Source organism: Fukomys damarensis, unplaced genomic scaffold, assembly GCF_012274545.1.
Source record: "Fukomys damarensis isolate Sample0158 unplaced genomic scaffold, DMR_v1.0_HiC HiC_scaffold_26, whole genome shotgun sequence".
NCBI classification, from domain to species: Eukaryota; Metazoa; Chordata; class Mammalia; order Rodentia; family Bathyergidae; genus Fukomys; species Fukomys damarensis.
The window spans coordinates 33,364,093-33,383,156 of record NW_022900938.1 but is presented as its reverse complement, the minus strand read 5'-3'; the positions used below and the strand labels follow the sequence as shown (position 1 = coordinate 33,383,156).

Genomic DNA, 19,064 nt, shown 5'->3' with positions numbered 1-19,064 from the left:
TATTGCTAAGTAGCAGATATTTTAGAGGTAAAAACAACCATTTTCACATGCCCGTAGATTCTTCTAGTCAGAGGGGAGTTTTTGTCTCTGTCCTACAGTGTCTAGGATTTCAGATTGGAAACCTTGAATGGTTGAGGGTGACTGGATCATCTTGGCCTGAAATAACCCAGAGGCTCCTTTTCTCAGTTACTTGGCATCTGGGCTGGGAGAATCTTTGGCGTAGGATCAACTCAATTGAGACTACTGACTGAAAGCCTCATCAACACCTCCCGAAGTGGCTTGGGCCTTTCCCAGGATGGGGGCTGGGTTCTTAGCGGGGCATTCCACAGGGATTGTCCATGGCAGAAATATTCCAAGAGATCCCAATGCACATCATGTGACCTTTTCCAATCCTTCCACTGAAGTCATATGATACTACTTCTGCCTCATTTTATTGGCTACCAGCTTATCATCAAGGCCAGCTCAGATTTTAGAGAAGACAGTGAAATTTCATCTCTTGATGATGGAATGGCAAAGGCATAAGCACAAGAGCAGTTGGACTCAAAGGTGTCCCTCACCCACCTCTGGATAAAATGATCTGCCTCACATAAGGCTAGTGATCGAGCATAGAAAATGCCACAAGCAAACTGTTCATTATAAGGATTGGAGGGTGTGTGTGTGTGTGTGTGTGTGTGTGTGTGTGTGTGTGTGTGTAATAGCCTCTTGTAAGATGCTTTTTCAAAAACATTTTAAAACAGTAAGCACAACACTGGAAACATGAACAACTGCCGTCTAAACAGAGATGTTGGCTTTACAATCTCTCCTACTTATTAAACCCTCCTAGAGGAGACAAGACAGTAGGAATTATTCTCTAAGGTAGACTAAGCCTAAGGGTAAAAGGTAAAAGAGGGTTGTGACTAAGGTACTGGAGGGAAGAGGCCTGTTTTCCTTCATAGTTATTACTGTGACTTCTTAGAAACGGTTTCAACTGTGGCTAACAGTATTAGTTTGCATCCAAAGAAGATCTATATATCAAAGCTTGTTTAAAAACTCCAGTGAGTTTTCTGGAAGAAGATTGTGAAATCCCTTCCTTTCAGCTATCAGCCTCACTTGGAAGGTTCCACAAGTATAACTTACACAGTACAAATGATAACTTGTTAGTAGCTAGGCAGATGTTTCTCCTAATCCCGGAAGCCTGACTCTGTAGTGAGTGCTGCTGCACTGAATTTACTATTGCACAATGGGAAGATGGAGGAGATTGAAAACAGGCATCCTAAATTCAGATACAGGTTGATCTTTTCTGAACTTTGAGTGAAGAATTTTCAGACTCTTGTAATAAAGAGGTTAGATTTTGTGGTGTGGTGAAAGTGTCCTTTCTCCTTGAGTTTGGAACAGCATGTGGAGGTATTCCCCATATATCAATTTAGGTACTCAGTTTTTTTCTAAGTCTTAATTGTATAGATATCCACTAGTCACAACTCAGAGCAATTTAATTTTAAATCTGAAATTAAATCCATAGAATGAAAGTTTCACGCTGAATAGGACTTGGGTCTGCGCTGAGTAGTCTCAATTTGTGTATTACCAAACTTGAAGTAACAGGAAGTAGCCACCAGTGAAAACTCTGTGCTCTGCAGAAATCAGCCTACATAAATATTTTATTTAGCTGAGATAGTAACAGATACTTAGAATAACTTCTTTTTTTAACTGTTGCAATCAAATATGATTTGATCTATAAAATCTCAACGGTAAATTTATCTCCAGTGAAGTTAAGTAGGAATTTCGACAAACTATTAAAATTAATATTGCTTTTTAGAACACTACATATAAATCTAGGAATCTAGTTAGGTGAGTTGCTGTTTTAATGAAAGTGAGCATTCTCCCAGTTATGGTAAATATAATTTGTATGTAATTTTTTTAAAAGAGTACTTTTAAGAGTTGACCTACAATTTTATTGATGTTAAAAATTATTCCTAAGAAACTCAAAGAATTATAAGTTAAAAAGGAACTGTGAGTTGAGATTTCTAAGAATACTCAGCATGAGGGGCTGGCGTTATAACACCCACCCTTGATCCGCACCCGCATTGCACCCATCTCTTCCTGAAGAAAGAACAAAGATGAGCAGTATTTTTTTTAAAGACTAATACAAGGCAGAAAAGCCTGTCCTTGAGAATTATTGAGCAACAATGGTAGATGCGTCAGAATATCCCTTCGTGTTTTAAAATTCTGTCAATTTTCAGGCCCAGGCTGGAAAGATGAACTGGGAACCTGTTGCTGTGCTCCAAAAAGAGCCGCTGAAGGACTTCAGAGACAGCGCTGAGCTCTCCAGTACTGGAGAGCAGACATCTAAGCTGAAGTGAAATGAAGTTAAAGGGTTTCTCCCCAGGTGCAAAGACAGAGCTGACTTGTTCCCGCGATTCTTATCCAAACTCACGGTTCTGTATTGTCTTTGTAAAGATGGTGGGGCAGGCACAGGATTTACCAACACCACGGCAGCAACCACCATGACCACCATAACCATAACCAAGACTGCTCGGATTGCTTTGTGAAAATGGCACTGCCTGATCTGTGTCTGAAATATCATAGAGTGACATTTTCACATTTTATTCATGTACCATTTTTAAAAATGAATGTTCTATATTTTGATGATTCACTCATATATTGAAGGTGATTTAAGTCATTTGAAACTACTGAAGTCTTTAGTTTGAGAGATAAGACATCTAATTCTTTTTTTGGTAAGACTAATCACACATCTAATCTAAATTTTCTTCGGCAACTGTTCTTTCACTTAATTGGATAAAACAATGTAAATGAAACATTAAAATATTAAACATAAGTAATTAGCCAACATTTTAGAGTACTGTGTGGCAGGCACTATAATTTGAAACTACTGAAGTCTTTAGTTTGAGAGATAAGACATCTAATTCTTTTTTTGGTAAGACTAATCACACATCTAATCTAAATTTTCTTCGGCAACTGTTCTTTCACTTAATTGGATAAAACAATGTAAATGAAACATTAAAATATTAAACATAAGTAATTAGCCAACATTTTAGAGTACTGTGTGGCAGGCACTATATATCCTCTAGTAGTTATTCCAACTCCCTACAAATAGGCACTCTCATTATCAGCCCATTTCACAGATGAGTACCTAGAGGCTTACAAAAGTTAATTAAATTGCTTTAAATCACAACCAGTAAATGGCCTAACCAGAATTAGACACTAGATCTGTCTGACTGTAAAGTTCAACCTAGTAATTGCCTTCCCGCTCACAGGTATAAAGAATGATAGCTGAATACAGTGTCATGCTGATTCAGCAGATTCAGAAATGGCTTGGTTCCAGTGATTGACAAAAACAGTTAGCTCAAGAAAAATTTTAACCACCTCAAACTCCAATTTAAGGCACACTGAAGTGACGCCAGGGGGCCAAGGACATTAATTTGACAAATGAAGAGTGTACATTGTCACCCCCTGGCAAGGAAGGATGCTTTCAGACTAAAGTTGGTTCTCTCTCTACTAGTTTGTAAATCTCAAGTTTTCTGCGTCCCTAGGTTGTAATAAAAGCCCAGCTGGGTCTTAAAGAATCAGACCTGGTACAATGAGTCACAATCATTTCAAGTCTTCTGTTAATTCAGCACAGGATGTATGCCCAGGGTGGAAAAATCCCCATCAGAGTCTACAATTTATAGTGAAATGTTGTTTAAAACATTTCATGTGTGGAAGGCAATCCTTCGCAAATACCAGTGACTCCAAATGTTAGTAATAATAACTATCATTTACTGAGCATTTACTATGTAAGAATTCAGTGCTGAGCTTTGTACATGTAGATTTAATTCTCACACTGTCTGTATGAGTGAAAAACCTTTATTATCCTTTTCTAGTTGAGAAAAGTTAGGCCTAGAGAGGTTAGAAATTTTCTAAAGGTCATGCAATAAGGGGAGCCAGACTTGTGTGACTCTAAACCGGTGCTTATAATATGATTTTTCATAAGATTCTGGTATATGATGAAGGCAAAAAGAAGTGCAGAGAAAGCCAAAATCAGAAAGGGAGGAAAGCACCCCTCTACTACTGGGGAATTGAACTTGGGACCTTGTGCTTGTGAGGCAGGCGTGGTACTGCTGAGCTACATCCCCAGCCCTTTTTATTTATTTATCTATTTATTTATTTATAGATAAATTCCTTTAGGAAAAACACTGAGGTTGGCACGAGTTAGGCATTTCTTGATCTCTAATTTTCTCCCAGCCTGTGAGTCCCTTCCTAATTCCTCTTTATCCCCCTGCAACTCAGTATCTACCTTCTATATCCTCATCTGTTCTTTCTCCAGAACCGATATTTCTTTTTACCTCGTTTTCCTATGAAATCCTCAACCCTTGCCTGGTTCAGCCATTGTCATCCCCTGAGGCAATCCAAGCTAGCTCTTAGGAATAGCTAAAAGCTCTTCCAGCTCAATGGTGGCCCCTATAACCTCATAGTTCGACAGTGTCAGAGTTATTCCCAGTCTCTATCTCTTTATCCTTCTTATTACTCCTCTTTTGTCACTCTCAATTTCAGAAGAAGACCACCTACTGCCTTTCCAAGAAGTAGAGACTATCAGGCAAATCTTACACCAATGCAAACTTCTCTCTCTCTCTCTCTCTCTATCTATCTATATATTTATTTATTTATATATATTTTTTGGCACCAGGGATTGAACTCGGGCCCTTGTGCTTGCGAAGCAGGTGGCAGAACCACTAAGCCAAATCATCTCCGGCCCCCAAACTACTCTATATCTAAACTGAAGCTTTTTCATCTCATCCCCCACAATTCCCTTATGTCAGCTCATTTTTCATGTGAAGAAGCAGAGCTTCCTTTAGGAAATTTTATGGATAGCAGCCAAAATGTTGATGTGGTTTTGTATAAGATTGCTCCCGTGTCCGGTGATAAACTAAGAAGATGTGGAACAGAACTTGACATTTAGATGTCCAAAGGAATAAAGTTAGTGAAGCAACAGAGAAGAGATAATCAGAGAGGGAAGGATCCAGGAAGAGGTGGTGTTAAAGAAATCCAACAAAGGAACAGAAGGACAACTGTGTTAAATGTTTCAGAGGGGTCAGCTAAATAATTGAAATCCAAATATTAAATTTCACAATAAGTTGAACAGATGCATTTGCCCAAGCAAATCCAGTAGTGGAACAGTGACATGGAGTCAAACTGCTGTGGGGTAAAGATAAACAGTAGAAAATACCATAACTATAGTGACCGTGTAGTGACTATGTAGAATACTTTTTGCAAGAGCATGCCCAGGCCTGTACCTTTTCATCTTTGCCTGATCTATGCTTGCCTTCTCTGCATAGCTCCCAGTCTGCAAGATTTACACAGCCCATAGGGCAACACTATAACATCTTTCAAGATGCTTGATGGTGGACAGAGGAGGGCAGAGGCAAATGATGAATATAGGATTGGAAAGAAGTTATGTTCATTTTTTAACATGGGAAAGATTTGTGAATCTTCACTTCATGGGTAAATGTATACTGAGTGCTATAGCTAGGGTCTTTGCAAAGCAGAGCCCTTGCCCTCATGGAGCAAAGTCCATTGTGAACAACAGGCATTAAACAAATAATCATAAGTAATTATGTAAACCATTTTCATCAGACAAAATTGCGAAGTATTAGGTGTTCTTGGAATGTGAAACAGAGGCTGTCTATGGGTTTGGGGAGGAGGTAAAAGGAGTTAAGTGAAAAAGAATGCTGCGAAGAGAACATTCAGACAGTGTAAAAACCTATGCAAAGTCCAGAGGTCAATGAAAGCATGGCAAATATCCAGGACCAATGGGAAGTGCAGTGTGGCTGGAGCCCAGAGGGTGCAGATGGGCCTTGCCTGCAGTTAAGCTGGAGGTGAGGATGGAAATCACATTGGGAAACATGGCTCCAGGCTGCTGGGATGGAGGTGACAGAGCAGGTAAGGATGGAAATAAAGAAGGGAAAGGGGATAATTGCCATGGGAGATTCCTGAAGAAATCAGAAGGAAATAGAATTCTGTCTACCTCAAGGCAACTCTCCATGGGCATTCCAGAGCTGATTCCAACATGACAAAAACAGAAAGCATCTCTCCCCTAAATGGTCTTAAATCCTTGAGATTTCCTCCACAGCCATCTGACTTCAGCCACTTTTTTTTTTTGAGTGGGATAAATTTATTGAGAGAAAGCTTCTGTCTGAGAGACAGAAGGGGGACCGCAAAGTGGATTGGCCACTCACCCTACTTCTCAAAGATGTTTTATACAGCCAAGCCATGTGGTGAGGTGGGTACAAAGTGGGAAAAAAACTATAAGACTCAATGGAAATTACAAGGTGGGCATGAGGTGGGGCAAAACCATGGCCAACAAGTAAGATTATCAGTACAGTCACCCAGGTAATATTGATTAAATGGGGGTCAAATAGGGGGTAAGTCACATAGCATATAAGAAATTTTAAGTAAGGTCGGAGTTAGGTACATTTCCTAAGACCTTGGCCCCCAACCCAGGTGATACCTATTTACTGCTATATCCCCAGGGGAGGCACAAAAGAAGCACAATTCTGGCCTTCAGTGACTGTGCCTTGACTGTCTTCATGTTGGCTCCTTGAGGGCAGCCCTGTCCAAATGCCTACAAGATATCTAATTAACTTACCTATCTACAATAGTTCCTGCTCTGAAGAAGTACCCCTAACTGCTGTGAGAGGGCAAAGGGTGAAGACAGCTCTGACTGTTTCCAGCTGAAGAGGGTTGTAGTTGTGATCAGCAGTGAGGGTTACTCTACAGAGGGTCTGTCTAAGGCCTTTGATACACTAGGCATTGTCATCTTCGTAGCTGCACAGCTTTTATGTCTGAAGGAGACAAAGCCTAAGAAACAGTTAAAACTACATGGGCCAAATTATAAGGTCAGCAGAATTGCTATGAATATATCCCATAAAGGGGATAAGGAGAAGGTCCAGGGGACTTTAGAATACAACATAGAAATCATATTGTTTAGTTTAGTGGTTATGAGCTGTTTGCAAGGTTGATCTGATGGATCCCAGTAAAAGAAGTCTAGCACATTTGTTATGGGATCCATTTGTCTGACTGTTTGGAGTTTGGCAGTCTCTAGGCAAGAATAAACAAAACTTTTAAGAAATTAGAGTATGCATAATCTAAGCATGAGCACACTAGAATGAAAGGACAGGTTGGGGAGAAAGTCGTACTTAGAAATTGAAATAGTGATTGAACTTGCTGATCTTACAGTCTTTCATTGATAGATATTATCTATAAGTCTGATACTTTGTCATAAGTCTCTCTAGTTTGCGCTGTAAGACAAGATAAAATTTGAAGAATAAACTTCACTAAGAAATACAAAACTCTAGCTGAGCTCTTATAGATTTTACAATAGTTTTTCCCTAATGATCAATAACCACGGTCAGCTACTGGTAGAGCTGGAAACTGCCAGAAGGGTCAGTGACTGTAGCCCCTTTTTATATCTAGCTTTATTACTATGGTGTTTTTATACCTCTTTTGGTTATTCTTTTCTGCTGGGTGTTTAAGATCAAGTTAAAGTGAAATCTGTGTCAAGTGTTTCATGTAACTCATACTCATTGTTATTTCATGGTATATATATTCATGCCTTCTGGGTGTACAAGTCTTCCAGGATATTTATGGTAATGATCTTTTTGACTCAGGTTATCTGCCTTTCTCTTGTGCTCCAGCTACTTGTGATAAGAGGTACATGTCAAGTCAGCATGACTTTAGCTCTTAACCTTGAATTCTTTCTCCTGGCAAGGTTAACCTTTGACTAAAATACCTATTTTAGAAAGTCATAAAGGGGAGATAGGGTCACTTTAAGCTCCTGGTAATACTTGTTCAATGTGACCTATCAGTCATCAAATTTTCACAAGTCTACAAACCTAACATCTTTCAAATCTGTCCCCTCCTTCTGTACCAAGAGACACTGCTCTAGTTCAGTCTCTCTTATTTGGACCATTGCAACAGCCTCCCAAGACTTCTTCCTTCCTCCCTCAAATCCATGCAGTGCCCTACAAAGTGGTCTTTGATATTCAGATATATAGATGTGACTCTTCTGTATAAGAACAAAGAAAAAGATCTTTGGTATTCTCCCATTGTCGGGGGTGTAAAACCCAGATTCCTTCATTCATCATGTCTTTTGGTGTCAGGAACCCTTCACTTTTATCTCCTGCTTTGCTCCATCAGGCATATTTAAGGGACAGTTGCAACCTGTCCACTTATGCACAGTCTTCCATGTGCTAATCCAGCTCTTCCTCAAGGTCAAGTGCTACTGCCCTTAGAAAGTCTCTGTCCTTTTCCCTCCTGGCAGGTTGTGGCCACTTCTCCACAATCCCATGGTGCCATGCATAGTACCTTCCATGGCACTTGTCAAACACCATCACAATTGTGGAGTTGCTTCTTGGAGCTCTCAGTTAACTACACTTAACTAAGCCCAGACTAGTGCCAGGCAGAAGGCAGACACATAACATGAATAAAGAATGGAATTTTTTTGCCAGCGTGGTGGTGCATGCCTGTAATCTCAGCACTCAGGAGGCAGAGACAGGAGGATCACTATGAGTTCAAGATCAGCCTGGGCTACATAGTGAGTTCCACGTCAGTCTCAACTACATTGTGAGACCCTGTCTCAAAAAAACAAAAAACAAAAAAGGTGGCGATTTAGCTCAGTGATTCCGGTGCCTGCCTTGCAAGCAGCAAGGGCCTGAGTTCAATCCCCAGTACCAAAGAATGGAATTTTTCTCTGGTAGGTAACAGAGCAGGAACCACACTTAATGATTTTTTTTCAAAATGGAGTAACTTTGAGATTTTTTTGCTTTGGAAGGCAGGATAGTCAGGAATTGAACTGCACACCTAAGTTTAAATTATGTCAGTCAGAAACCTTCTGATACTCTTTTCCAGCAGCCCTATTGTAATTTGCTGTATTTAATTTGTGCTTTTGACCCTGTCTGCATACTCCAAAAGAGACATAATATAGTTTATGAAAATACCATACAGCACTAGAAGATAATTGTGGTGGTCACTGAAGGCTCTCATTCTCCTCCTTTTTCTATCAATCAACCCCTGGCTTTGTCCAGGCAGCAGTGGACCTAGTATAAACAAGTTTACATTTCCCGTTGTCCCTTCCAAGTAGTGTTGCTCATATGCTGATGTTCTGGCTGAAGGAGATTAGCAGAAATGGTGCCTGACTTTGGACATTTGTTCTCCTTCCTTTCAGTTCTGGAGTGAGAAATCAGTACTGAAGTAAAACAACCATCTTGAGAGCAAGAAACTAAATGGTGGGTAAAAAAGTTTCCTCTCCTGTTATGTGAGCAAAATGAGTCTTAACCTGTTGAAACACTCACTTGGGGAGTTTCCAGTGCTTACAACCAAAACCTAATTCCTAAAAGATAGAATAACAAATAAGAGAAATATGACTAGTGAGAAATACTTTCCAAACAAAAAACTTGTACAATAAAGTGCTACATATGGTCTATGGACATATCAGATATTTGTTTTTAAGATGTCTAGAAGTAGGAATGGGAAATGTGGTGAGTTGTCTGTAAGAAAAAGGCAAACTTAGAAGAATAAAATGAATTTTGAAAGCAAAACAAGACAAATTTTTCTCCAAGACTTCTTATAAGAGATTGCATTCATAATAAACAAGGTCCTTGTCAACATCCTTACAGTGACAAACATCTTGGTAGCTCTAGTAACTGATGGTCTCCTTAGTGCACTCACCCAAAGTGCAATGAAGCAAAACAATTAGGATATTTAGAATAGGAAATAGGGCACACTTTTTTTTTCTCATTGAGTTTATTGGTACATTTTAGGTATACAGTATAGTTACATTCATTATTGGGATCTTATATCTTTACATGACAGGTCTTGGTTCTCATTTTTTCCTCCTTATCCCTGCCCTCCCTTCACCCCCTCCTCCCTTCCCTATTTACAAATACTTTATTTCCATTTTTTCACTTTCTCAATTTTTTCTTTTCCCTTATTACCTTTCCCTTACCCTTCCCATTTCCCCTACACCTTTAGCCCTTTTCTTCCTAATTCACATTGTCGATTATATCATTAGGATCTTATATATACCACTATAGTTTTTCACACCAGATAAACTATTTAGCATTTATACATGTGTGACTTATTTATTTCACTTAGGAGTATATCCTCAGTATGCATCCATTTTCCCATGAAAGACTCTAATTTCTCATTCTTTATGGCTGAATAGTATTCCATTTTATAGAAAAACCACATCTTCTTTATTTGAGCACATTTTTTTAAGGCAGTCTTCCATTGCTAGAATTTACCTGATCTTCTTAAGGTAAACAATATTAAATATCTGATGAACCTCTGATCAGAATATTGTATATACACACACCAAAATTAGCCTATCATTTCAACAAGTCATACATTTTTAAGAGCTTGAAAATTTCCAGTTAAGAATTCAGCTAAAATCTGAACTCTTGATATTTAGTAGAAGCAAGGACTTGTTTTTATAACACATCTGTGTTGTCAAGTAAGTAGGATGACCACCTATTTTGGGTTGCCTAGGACTGAGGGGTTGCCTAGAATGCAGGATTTCATTGATGAAAATAGGAGAGTCTCAGAAAAGTAGGATAGTTGGTCACCTTATAGTGTTATAAGAACAGAATCTTATGTCATAATAGTCTTCCAAGATTGTGTGTGTGTGTGTGCACACGCACGCCTGTGTGTGTGTAGCAATTGTAGAGTCAGGCAAGCTTCTTTCTATTTTGGTTAAGTGTTGCACAAAGAAAATGCTTGAATGCAAATATTTATAAAGACAAGGAACTCTCACTGGCAAGACTTTTCTTTTACTTCATTTAATCAATGTTAAATCCCCACCAATGTATAAATAAATGAATAAGCATAATTCCAAAATCTAACTTCTTTTTTTGGCAAGGCTACAATGATTTGTATCTCTTACTCCTCTTGACTATCTTTTATATCCTCAGAAATTGCCATGCTTCTTGGTCCAGCTTCCAAAACAAATGTTTTTTGTTCTTGTTTGTTTGTTTTTTGTTTTTGTACCGGGGATTGAACTCGGGTCCTTGTGCTTGCAAGGCAGGCCCCCGAACCGCTGAGCTAAATCCCTGGCTGAAACAAATGTTTTGTTAAACATATTCCAAAGTAACTAAATGAAGAGACTTGTTATGTAAAAATAACTAACTACAAGCCAGTTATGAGTTAGGGGAAATCATCACAAAATATATAACTTTGGTTGAAGAATGATTGTCTTTAGATTTTAAAATCATCAAGCTTCTTTGAAGTAAAATTTGGATGTGTTTTAAAATTAAAGTCACACCTGGACTTTCATGCTAAAACCATATTTTCAAGATGTAAGGAAATTGTTGATTTTTTTCATCATGCTAATAGAAAATCTGGCCCTCACTAGCTATATAAGCAAAAAACAAAACAAAACAAAAAAGTGTTTAACAAATTGGTAGAGGAGGCAATCCATCTTTGTTTTACCACTTTGGTGGCCATTAATTGTATGTCCGGAGATCTTTCCCACCATCTTTTCTCTTAGAATTGATACTAGTCTCATAAAATTTTGAAGATGCATCAGTGTCAATCTTCTAAAGTCAAGAAGTTTGGCTCACTTCCAAATTCTAAGATCTGTAAAATTTTGTAGGAACTCCTGACCTCTTATTGCTATGATTTGCATCTTAAGTGTTAAAAAGCGTGGTGTCCAATTTGGTGCTTTGGGAGGCAGTTAAACTTTAAGAGGTGTGGCTTGCTGGGAGGTTTAGGTCATTGGAGAAATGCTATCAAAGGGGGGAATCTTTCTTATTTGCTTTTTCACTTTGTGCTCATAAGGTGATCAAGTTTTGCTCTGCCATTTACTTTCTCCATGATGTGCTACTTCACCACAGGGCCTAAAGGAATGTGGGCAATTAAACATGTACTGGAATGTTCAAAATTATGAGCCTAAATCCAATTTTTCTTTTTGTAAGTTGATCACTTCCTGTATTTATTACACTATCAGAAAGCTAATTGACATGCTTATATTATTCCTAAAGATTTCTTCGTAAGTAAAGGCCTTTCCCTTGCAGGTGCAATGGTAATGTGGAAGCTGCTGGTTGTATTTCAGATGGGAGGAAAGTCATTGTGCAATTTATAAACACTTCATTCCAGCATTCTGGTGAGAGGTCTTAGGAGAAATCTCCAAGCCTTCAAAACTTTCTTGTGAGGGCTAGGGATTTAGCTCAGTGATTCGGGGGCCTTCCTCACAAGCATCAAGGACCCAAGTTTGATCCCCAGTACCAAAAAAAAAAAAAAAAAAGAAAGAAAAAAATTTTCTTTTGATTTTCATTCTAAAATATATGCAATTTGTACTTAATGTTGTTATTGTAATTTTGTATTCTTTCTCTTACACAAAGTGTGATAAAATATAATGTGTGTTTAAATAAAACATTGCTACAGTAAAAAACAGACTGCAATTAATCCCCTCAAAGCACTTCCTCCCACTCTAAACACACATCCCATGGTTCTTGTCACTTTCTGAAGCAGTTCTGAAAGTACTTTTTTCATGTCTTTAGTTGCATTGTTGCGGCTGCCTTGTTATCCTAAATAAATTTAAAAGTTTTACCTTTCATGGTCTGTTTGTCTTCAGAAAACAGCCAGAAGTTACATGGTGCCAAATCTGAAGAATAAGGTGAATGAGGACACACAGTAATGTTTTTATGAGTCTGCCTTTCCTTTGGGTGGAATTCAGCAGAACGTTCACTCTATTTTTGTTCAGGCCCTGCAAAGAAACTCCCAAAAAAACTTACAGAACTGCTTCAGAAAGTGGCAAGATGATGAAATAAGTGTGTTTGAAGGGAGGGGGATTATAATAAGGGGGAAATTAATGATATTGTGTCTTTTCTGTAATATTCACCATATTTTACAATCACCTCTTATAAGTGGTCTCCAAATTGTATAAGTTTCAGCAACCTCAAAACATGAAATTTCCCATCTGAGGTTCACTAATTCCTTATTTCTCTGTAAAGCTTGAACTTACTGTTTACCAACAAGAGGTGGTATAAGATTTATATAGAATAGGAAATAAACTAGAACAACTTGCCCCATATTATGGGGTTTGCTGTCTCCATTATTTAAGCATCATAAATTATCATCATAAATTCTGAAGTTCTTTATTTCTCATTTCTCTTTGCATGCTTCCAGATTACTGATATTTCTGTTTAAAGGAACAAACCATTAACTAAGAAAAATGAACACTTCTTTCTTTGATGTATCCATTGCAGGGTCAATGAATTTTTAGAGTTTAGCTATTTAAAAGAAGGAAAGAAAAATGGAAGCAGGGAAAGATTTTTCAAAGACAAAACATTATTATATGCTGAATATAAAGATCTTGGTGGCTTTGGAGAATAATCTCAGTTCTTTCAACTGAAAATGGTGGTGTTTCTCTGGCTCTGTGAATTTCAGCTAATTGCTACAATTTTGGATGTTTTGTTTTCTTTTTTGAAAGAATATCTTACCAAGTGGCTCTGTGATATTTGTGAACAGTTAACCATTTGAACTGGTTTCAGTAGTGTAAGAACTGATCTTGATCCACGTATGAACCAACACAAAACCAGTCTTTTCTATGAATCTGTACTTTACAAGAGCATGTTCTGAAATATGATAAGAAAAGCTATCCTGGAAATATTTCTGGACAAATTAAAAGCAGGAAATACCAGAGATTTCATGTGCTAAACTCTCATGAGATTTATTGCCCAATTTAGCAGTTTCAGCATGAGCTGGGGATATGCCTTTGTACATTTTGATGTGAATTCCAAATGGACTGAACTTGCAGTTTTAGAATTTCATCCATCACTTAACATTTCTCTGATTTGGAGTTATATGTCACCATTAATCATGAAAACACAAGGTTGCTTGAAGTATGCTACTTGCACCCCTCTGTGGAATTAACAGGGTATAAATGAACAAACCAATAAAAAAAAAAAATCAAGTTGATGGGCCAGGGATTTAGCTCAGTGGTGTGGCTGCCTGCCATATAAGGACAAGGTCCTGAGTTCAATCCCCAATACAAAAAAAAAAAAATCAAGTTGATCCATGAATACATTTATTCAAATTAAAGTCTAAAATTGTTTAAAATTTTAAATTGTCTACTGATTTTCATATTGTCTTGAGTACAGCATTCTCTGAAGGGTCTAATTGGTTTTCTGTGCTGCTTTTCTCTATCTCAGTGATGAAATTTAGTAGTGTATGTGAAACCTGAAGCTACATTGGATGTCCCTTGATTCTGCTGCTCCCAATATAATGACCACCACATGCTTTAGACCCTTTTGACATTCTAATCCCTGTACCGTTAAGACAATGAAGGAGATGATTATATGACATAGACATGTAAGAGTCATTTTTATTTATGAAAAAAGTTTGTATAATTCTCTTACTTGAAATCTTTCATTGGTTTTCCCATTGGCTACATCTGAGATTCTCAGAATCAAATTCATGAAATGAGCACTATCTGTGATAACTGTTTTAATATATAAAAGCTGCATAAGAATTGAAAATTATCATTGGAATTGTTTTATAGGCATAAATTTACACACTTAAGGGACTGCCTCTCCCCTGGGCTATGTCCATCCTACTTTTTGATATTTTGAGAACTTCTTTTCCTTTATGAAATACTGATATTTGTAAATGTAAATTTTAAAAAATTACTCGTTTGAGAAAAGAAACACTTATTCATCTTAAAATGTCTTTGAATCTTGCTGGTCTATAAAAGTCAGAGTCTAAGATTAAATTACTCTGTGAGATGATGTTTAACTTCTTGTTGTTGCATCTAAGCCCCTCCTCCGTCTGGCCTATACTGATTTTCTAACTTCCTTCTTCAATGTTTAAATATAGGAATCTGGATAGAGGCTGTGACTGTTAATGCTGATATGTCAACTTCACTGGATTAAGAAACACTTAGGAAATTACTTAAAATACACCTTTGGGCGTGTCTGGGTGGGTCATGGAAGTGATCTAGGGTACTATCCCTCACCCATTCCTCTCTGACACTGTTCTGCTTTCCTTCACAGCTACCACGACCTAAGTGTCTTTGTTCTGTAACACATTTTCACCATGGTATTTCTGTCTTGGAGCCAGCTTACCATGGACTGAATTCCTGAAAGCGTGAGTCAAATTAAATCTCTCCTCCTTGAAACCTTGACTAACAACAACATCTGGACTCTCCAGGGAACAATTCCCTGTTTTCAGCTCCTATTGCTTCTGATTATGGCACTAGTCACATGGATTATAATGATCCATTTACTTCACTATTCCATACAGAAGGAGATCCTTAGGAAATTTTTTTCCTGATTTATTTCTTTATTCCCTTTCATGTCATGTAAACCAGTAGTTGACTAATTGGTATGCAACAAATATATGATTGGATTTTTCATTGATAGATAAGTAAATAATATCTTTTAATAGTAATGCTTTTATTCATTCATTTAGTAATCTATGAAGAAATACTCAAGTGCTTGTTATAAAATAGGTTTATTAGGCACCCTAAAAAACATGGCCTTTATTTATAAATTGTTTGTAATCCAATTGAGGAAGGCAAAAAAGATCCACATGGAAAAATGCTGTATTGCCAGTACACAAATGACCAAAGACCTAGGAAGAATACAAGGTTAATCAAAACATAGTGTTTACACTATAAGAAAAATTATTATAGTAAGACACATTGCCATTAACCCCCCTTAAAATACTCCCCCTCACTTTGCTTTTTGTTTGTTTGTTTGTTTGTACCAGGGATGGAGCTGGGGTCCTTGCCCTTGCAAGGCAGGAAGCAGAACCACTGAGATAAATTCATGGCCTCCTTCCTCTCACTTTGAACATACTTACCACGTCATTCTTATCATTTTCTGAAGGAGTTTATGAGTTGTGGCTGCCTTGATATCCTGAATCTGTTGATAATGTTTACTTTTCATGGTCACTTTGACTTTTGGGAAGATCTAGAAGTTGCCATATCCAATGAAGAAGATAGATGAGAACACTCCATAATGTTTTTGTTTGACAGAAATTGTTGTAAATATTTTATTATGGAAGGGTGATGACAAAATATACGTGTATGTTTAAATAAAATAATTCATTATAATAAAATACACATTTCCATTAATCTCCCTCAAAACATTCCCTGTCCCTTCTGTGCAATTACCCCCATTTTCTTGGCCACATTTTTTTTAACTATGAGAGGTTCTTTTAAAAATTGAAATGTCATATTTTTCAGTCATCCCTTTTATGTTATGTGCATATCAGTGGAGGTGATACAATGGAGGTGATAAATACTTTTACTTTGCACAAGGTGGCTTTGTTAAAGTCTGCCTTGGCCAGAGGTTTTACAAATGATGGAATAAGTATGATTGTTATCAACCCTCTTTACCATCCAGCACAAAGTCAGAACTTCTGTTCTTTCTCTTAAACCTCTTTCTTGCATCCATTTCACATCTTGCTTGTTGCCTCTTTATAGCTTTGCCCCGTTCCCTGTACTTGACACTCAGGTCTGTTTTTCTGCCTGTAATTTTTTAGATTTTCTTCCCCAGCTGTAACTGATACTTGCTGGTTGATTTTACAGCCTCTGTAAAGGCCTAAAGCAAATAACTCACATGGCATTTTCTAGTCCAATTATTTTATTTTATTTTATTGACAAGAAATCTGAGACTCAAAATGGTCACAACTCAATAACTCACCTGAGATTCTCAACTATCGTCAAGGCGCTACCTCCAGGGGTTTGGTAACCTTCTACTCTGTACAAATAGAACATCTTTAATATGTTCAAAGTGAATTGCAATGTATATCTCTCTGAATCATGTTGTGTTTGTTCTATGAAAGCTTGGTCACTGCCGTGTCTACCTGAGGGCAAAGAATCTGTAACTTTATTGCAGCAAGTGTGTAGTAATGGGATTTTCTCTTATATGGATTCTACTTAGTTTTACTCTTATACTTCACTTTTTATTAAAAATATTGAAAAGTTAAGTAGAAACAACAACAATACCAAAAGGAAAAACAACACTATGAAAGTTGCAGTGTGAAGGGATTGCTTGATTCCTGTAGTGTAGACTGCATGAAAATCATTGGTTTTCTCTAGCTCTTGGTTGGCTGATTGGTAAATATAGGGCAGGAAGGGAGAATCTCTAAGATTTCTCCCAAGTTCTAATTCTAAAACCATAAGCAGAGACATTATGTTAATATTTTAGTTTACCTGGCAATATACACCTAATTTTAAAACCTTAAACTATATACAAGTAAATGAAATGAAAATTCAAAAGTGTTTTGTTATTTATATACACCCAACCATCACATAAATGTATACACTTACACACATCGACAGCCATATTAAAAAATGGAAGACACTGATCCCCCTGTGTGAGCTGACCCAAGGTTGGCTTCCCTAAATCTAAGGGAAAAAAACAAAATTACCTCTGAATCTTTGTAATGTAGACTATAAGTGACATCCAAATATCACTTGCAGAATCTTAGCAATTATTTGGGGAACAAATAACTATTTTCTTTCCAGTTTGCACTAAAGTAGAAAAAGTCAAAAGTCATTTTCATCTTTATTCATCTTTGTGTTTACTTTCTTGTTTCAATCAACTTTCAAGTAGCATTTAAATATGATCTTATTTAATGTAAAACATTTTTTGCCCTGTGTATATTTACTAGATGTGACAAAAAACTCAGGCTTCAGTTGCTTTATTTTTCTTTTTGCATGAAATCTTAGTTGTTTAATGAACTTCAATATTTGTATTTAGTTAAAGCTCTGCTATCATTTATAACCAGATGAGACAGTCACAGGAAGATAAATTGATAATTTATTCCTCTTGCATTAGAGAAACAGTTCTTGTATTTACAATGTGCTGAGCGTAGCATTTCCCTGCCTAGCTTCATAATACTTGTGTACATTTTTATGGTGGAGTGTGACTTTCAAATTAAAAATGATTTGTTGCAAGAATATTGACTAGGAAATGCATCCTGAGAGAAGACAGCAGAGGAAAAAGTAATGAGATTTTTCACTACCCCTAGCCCTCGGCTATTCAATAATGTTTCTTCTTTAAGAGGAAGAAAGAAAGCTTCAAACTGAGTGGCAGATGTTAAGTCAGGAAATGGGAAACTCCACGTTCCCCTGAGCTTCAAGTCATCTCCATGACCTCTGTGGCCTTGTTGAAAGGCTTTCTCTGAATTGAATGACAACACGGAGGCTGTGGGTAAGATTGCAAATCAGAGAATGCAAGTGCGAATGGGAAGCTGTGACCCTTGCCCTGAGTAGTAGTTCAGACCTGGGTTAGGGTGAAGTGTGGAATTGCACTTCCAGATTGCAACCCTGCAGGGAAGGTTTTGCAGTGCTGGGTGGTCCTGCAGAGCCTGACGCCCCCAACTTCCCCCTCAAAGGAAACTTAAGAAATTTAGCATGTTTCCTCACTGTTTGCTTCTCCAAATTTTAGCTTCTGTTCTCTATTTCTCCTTTCAGTGAATCAAAACTGGCAACCAGGTGTGGGTACCATTGGAGCCAGATATTTTCAGGCATCAGTGTGATCATGCGGACAACTGCAGACTGTGTCAGAGAACCACTCCTACCACAAATCTCAAGAAACTGACATAAGGCCATGGCTCAGAGCAGAGAGTGTCTGCAAGAGGGGCTTGTCACTTGTGTCCATACCAATTGAACAGAAAAAATAAATATTCCAAGAATAGGGTCTTTTAAGGTGGAGCTTCTTATGCTGTTTTTAAAAGATAGTGCAAAGATCAATGAAATAACAGTATGATGATTTAAATTTTGATAAAGTATTCCATTCAAAAATGATTTATTTTTGTTTTTCTAAAGATGCCATTTACTGCATATAAACCAACTATCTTCTTCATTAAACTTGTCCATTTTTTTTGAAAATATGCATCTTTTACAATTTATCCTACATTGAGGGACCCCTCTGCATTTATGCAATTTGCATTATCTTTTGTTCTCCCATCATTGCTTGTTAATCCACTAACCCACAGAATATGTGGCTTTCAGCAGCTTTCTCCACACTTCCTGTGTCTCACCCACTGCCACTCAGTTAGTTGAAAATGATATTTATCACATG

The 19,064-nt window shown here is 37.4% G+C and overlaps 1 long non-coding RNA gene across 1 annotated transcript; it reads left to right on the top strand.

Annotated features, from left to right (window-relative positions):
* The first annotated feature begins 2,323 nt into the window (after positions 1-2,323).
* LOC104850078 lies at positions 2,324-18,650 on the top strand. The gene is made up of 4 exons (XR_776878.2): positions 2,324-2,362; positions 9,197-9,257; positions 15,021-15,114; positions 18,455-18,650. It is a non-coding gene; the product is annotated as an uncharacterized LOC104850078 (long non-coding RNA).
* The last annotated feature ends 414 nt before the right edge of the window (positions 18,651-19,064 follow it).